The sequence below is a fragment of the Myotis yumanensis genome, unplaced genomic scaffold (assembly GCF_028538775.1).
Source record: "Myotis yumanensis isolate MYYU_CA2020_CCGP unplaced genomic scaffold, mMyoYum1.0.hap1 SCAF_1, whole genome shotgun sequence".
NCBI lineage: Eukaryota > Metazoa > Chordata > Mammalia > Chiroptera > Vespertilionidae > Myotis > Myotis yumanensis.
This window is the reverse complement of record NW_027223752.1, coordinates 159,696,874-159,702,072: the sequence shown is the minus strand read 5'-3', so window position 1 is coordinate 159,702,072 and position 5,199 is coordinate 159,696,874.

Genomic DNA, 5,199 nt, shown 5'->3' with positions numbered 1-5,199 from the left:
TCAAACCTGAGACCCTTAGGTCCACAGGCCGACACTCTATCACCTGAGCCAAACTAGCTAGGGCTGTAATACAGTGTTTTTAAAATTGGTTTTCAGAGAGAGGAAGGAAGAGAAACATCAATGTGTGAGAGAAACATTGATCGGTTGCCTTCTGTACATGCCCCAACCAGGGATCGAACCCACAACCTGGGTATGTGCCCTGACCAGGAATTAAACTTTTGATGTACTGGGACAATGCTCGAGCCAAGTGAGTCACCTTGGCCAGGGAAATATAATATTTTTAACTATAGTCACTATCCTAATAATAGACAAACATGGTAATTGACCATACCTTCACTACGCCTCCCATTGGCTAATCAGCGAGATATGCAAATTAACCCAACCAAGATGGCAGCAGCAGCCACGCAGCTGAAGCGAGCAGGAGGCTTGCTTGCTCCAGTGATGGAGGAATCCAAGGTTCCCTGCCTGCCGTGGCACGGCTCTCAGCTCCAGTGACGGCAACAAAATTTCAATTATAGAAGGTAAATAAATCCCAGAATAAAAAAGAAAAAAAAGAAGAAAAGGAGAGGCTGGGAGCTTCAGTCGCCGGCCAGCCTGAAAACGGCCCTCAGTCCCTCACCCAGACTGGCCAGGCACCCCAGTGGGGATCCCCACCCTAAAGGGGGTGTGGCCAGCCTGAAAACAGCCATCAGCCCCTCATCCAGGCTGGCCAGGCACCCTAGTGGGGACCCCCACCCTGAAGGGGGTGTGACCAGCTGCAAACAGCCATCAGCCCCTCACCCAGGCTGGCCAGGCACCCCAGCGGGACCCCCACCCTGATCTGGGACACCCTTCAGGGCAAACCAGCTAGCCCCCACCCGTGCACCAGGGCTCTATCCTATACAGTAAAAGGGTAATATGCAAACTGACCCTAACAGCAAAAAGACTGGGAATGACTGGTCACTATGACACACACTGACCACCAGGGGCCAGACACTCAATGCAGGAGCTGCCCTCTGGTGGTCAGTGTGCTCCCACATGGGGGAGCTCTGCTCAGCCACAAGCCAGGCTGATGGCTGCCAGTACAGCGGTGGTGGTGGGAGCCTTTCCCGCCTCCTCAGCAGCGCTAAGGATGTCCGACTGCAGCTTAGGTCTGCTCCCCGCTGGCAAGTGGACATCCCCTGAGGGCTGCTGGGCTGCCAGAGGGATGTCTGATTGCCAGTGTAGGCCCAATCCCCCGGGGAGTAGGCCTAAGCCAGCAGGTGGTCATCCCCCGAGGGTCCCAGATTGAGAGGGCAAAGGCCGGGCTGAGGGACCCCTCCCCCCGAGTGCACAAATTTTTGTGTACCGGGCTTCTAGTGCTATATATTACATTCCCATGACTTAGTTATCTTACATGGGGAGTTTATTTATACCTTTTGACTTCTGTCACTCATCTCGCCCACACTCCAGCCCCCACCTCTGGCAACCACTAGTCTCTTCTCTGTAGCTGAGAAACACTGGCCAGGGCCATTTTTTAAATAAGTGTTGTTGTTGTAGTTATTCCTTTTATATTCTGGATATTAATCTCTTACAGATATTTGCAAATGTTTTCTCCATTCTGTAAGTTGTCTTTTCAGTCTATTTCCTTTGATGTAAAGAAATTTGTTTGACCTAGTCTCATTTATTTCCTTTTTTTTTTTTTTTTTTTTTGCTGTCTGTACTTTCTACCTCCAGTATTTTCTTGGTACCTTTGTTTTCTCTTTATCGACATTTCTATTATGTTCACACTGTTTTTCCCACATCCATGTCTTCCTTTAGCTCTTTCAGCATCTTTAAGATAATTATTTTGCATGGTATTTGCAGAAAAACAGACACACAGGCCAATGGAAAAGAACTGAGAGCCCAGAAGTAAACACATGTATATGGGCAAATAATTTTTGACAAAGGAGCCCAAAACATACAATAGAGATAAGAAAGCCTCTTCAAGTAATGGTGCCGGGAAAATTGGAAAGCCACATGCAAAAGCATGAAACTAGGTTTTAGTTTGTTCCCTTGTACAAAAATTAACTCAAAACAGATCAAAGACCTAAATATAAGAATTGAGACAATAAAATCACATAGAAGAAAACACTGGATCTTGTCCTTAGAGAAGATTTTATGAGTTTGATCTCAAAGGCACGGGAAGTAAAGGCAAAAATAAATAAACGTGACTACATCAAAGCTTATGCACAGCAAAAGAAACCACCAACAAAACAAAAAGGCAATCAACCCAATGGAAGGTCAAATTTGCAAACAACACTGCTGATAAGGGGTTATTATTCAAAATATATAAAGAATTAGTACAACTAAACAACAACAAAAATCCAAATAGAAAAGGAGCAAAAAACTTGAACACTTAGTATACCAAAAAGACATACAAATGGCCAACAGGTGTATAAAAAGATGCTCAACTTCACTAGCTATTATGAAATGCAAATCAAAACTAAAATGGCCCCAGCCAGTTTTGCTCAGTGGATAGAGCATCAGCCTGCGAACTGAAAGGTCCCAGGTTCGATTCTGGTCAAGGGCACATGCCCGGGTTGTGGGCTCCATCCCCACTGGAGGACTTGCAGGAGACAACTGATGCATGATTCTCTCTCATCATGGATGTTTCTATTTCTCTTTCCCTCTTCCTCTCTGAAATCAATAAAAATATATTAAAAAAAACTCAGCTGAAGCGAATGACACTTCACTTAAAAATAAAACAAAAAACTAAAATGAGGTAACACCTCACACCTGTCAGAATGGCTATTATAAGCAAGACAAAGTAGTAAGTGTTGGAGAGATTGTGGAGAGAGGAACTCTCATTCACTGCTGGTGGGAATGTAGACTGGTACAGCCACTCTGTAAAACAGTATGGAGGTTCTTCAAAAAATTAAGAATAGAGTTACCGTATTATGCAGCATCCCTTCTTCTGGATATCTGGCCAAAAAACTTGAAAACATTGATTCATAAAGATATATGTACCCCTCTGTTCACTGCAGCATTATTCATGGTGGCTAAACATGGAAACAATGAAGTGTCCTTCAATACATGATTGGATAAAGAAGTGGTACATATATACAACTAGAGGCTCAGTGCATGGCTAGGGTCCCTAGACCTGGCTGGCAATCAGGGCCGATCAGGTTCCCCGCCTCCGTGCCTCCTCCTTCCCTCACTCCCTCAGCGACCCGCCACCACTGCTGGTCACCCGCCATGTTCTGTGCCACCCTCCTGGTGGTCAGTGCACGTCATAGCAAGTGATTGAACTCCCATTCTCCTGGTCAAAATCCTGAGGGCACTGCCATTGGAACAACATGGATGGATCTTGAGAATATCATGCTAAATTAAGTCAGTCAAGAACCTTATTTCACCCATGTGGAATATAAAACTGAAAGCAACAAATGAACAAACAAACAAACCCCCAAAAATTCATACAGACAACAGTATGGTGATTATCTGAGGAAAAGGGGAGTGGAAGATAGTAAAGGGAGTCAAATGCTTAATGGAATGTTTGACTTTCGGTGGTAAAACACACAATGAAATATACAAGTGATGTATTATAGAATTGTATACTTGAAACTTACATAATTTTATTAACTATTGTCACCCAGTAAGTTTAAATAAGAAGGTAGCTTTTAAATTCTTTGTCTAGTAAGGGATCGTTTCTGTTTTGGCCATACTTTCCTCTTTATTTGTATGCCTTCTTGTTTTTGTTGTTGAAAACTGGGGACGCTGGCCAGGTAGCTCAGTAAGTTAGAGCTTTGTCCTGGCACACCAAGATTGTGGGTTTGATCCCCAGTCAGGGCACATACAAGCAACCAATGAATGATAAATAGTGGAACAGCAAATTGATGTCTCTCTCCCTTCCTCTCTCTAAAATCAATAAATAATAATTTAAAACAAAACCAAACCTGGGTATTTGACTCATATAATGTGCTCATTCTATAAATCATTATCTCCCTTTACCTGGGTGGCTGAATTTTTTGTTTTTGTTTTTTGTTGTAGGATATCTGTGCCAGCATGAGGTAAAAAGTTAAGATTGTGCCCTAGCTGGGTGGCTCAGTTGATTGGAGCATCACCCATACATTAAAAGGTTGTGGATTTGATTCCTGGTTAGGGCACATGCCTGAGTGGCAGGGTTGATCTGTCCGGGAGCATGTGGGAGGCAACCTATGAATTTTTCTCCCTCACATCAATGTTTTTCTCCCCCTCTAAAGTCAATAAACACAAAACAAACAAAAAATAAAATCAATAAACATGTCCTCGGGTGAGGATAAAAAATAAATAAAAAAAACTTAACATCTTCTCAGTTCTAAGTATGTGTTTTTCCTTGGGCATGGGTGCTTTCTAAATGCCCCTAAACATGAAGTTGGTCTTTAAAATCTTAATTCTTAAATCTCTGGTCCCTTAAAAAAAAAAAAAAGCGGGGGTGGCGGGGGGGATAAAAGGCACTGAGTCTTTAAATTTCCCGAATCCAATTCAGTTTATAGGAACTGGAAGAATGAGTGTCAACCTCTGCCATCAGAGCAGCAATCAGCAATCAAAAGATAGAATCCCAATGTGTGGAGGATAAAGTCCTGAACAACCCACCCTACACACAAAAACAGGGCTGGGACTGGATGGTATGAAAATACTAACCCGTAGAGGCTAAAATTGATCAAAATTAACTGATCTACTGGCCAAGACTTGCCCTAAAAGAGGTTAGGCATCAGAGAGACTCCAGAGTTCTAAGTTAGTTACATTGGACAAGTTCTGCTGGTGCCACTATAATCTAGAACAAAGGAATTCCTGGTGCTTCCTTCTCGACCATCTTCCCTATCACTGAAGGATGAGTCTCTCTCTCTCTTTTTTAAAAAATATATTTTTATTGATTTCAGAGAGGAAGGGAGAGGGAGAGATAGAAACAATAATGAGAACCATTGACTGGCCACTTCCTGCACACCCACTACTGGGGATCGAGCCTACAACCCTGGCATGTGCCCTTGACCAGAATCGAACCTGGGACCCTTCAGTCCATAGGCAGACACTCTATACTGAGCAAAAAAACTGAAAACAGATCCCTCCCCAGGAGGTGCTTTTGTGGTAGTATTGGGGTGTTTATGTTGTGATTTTCAGTCATGAACTACTGAAACAGGACATGCCTACATTTAATTGCTCTTTACTCCATAAAAAAAGTATTTTGCTTAAAAAAAAAAAAGAAAAACATGAACAAAATAA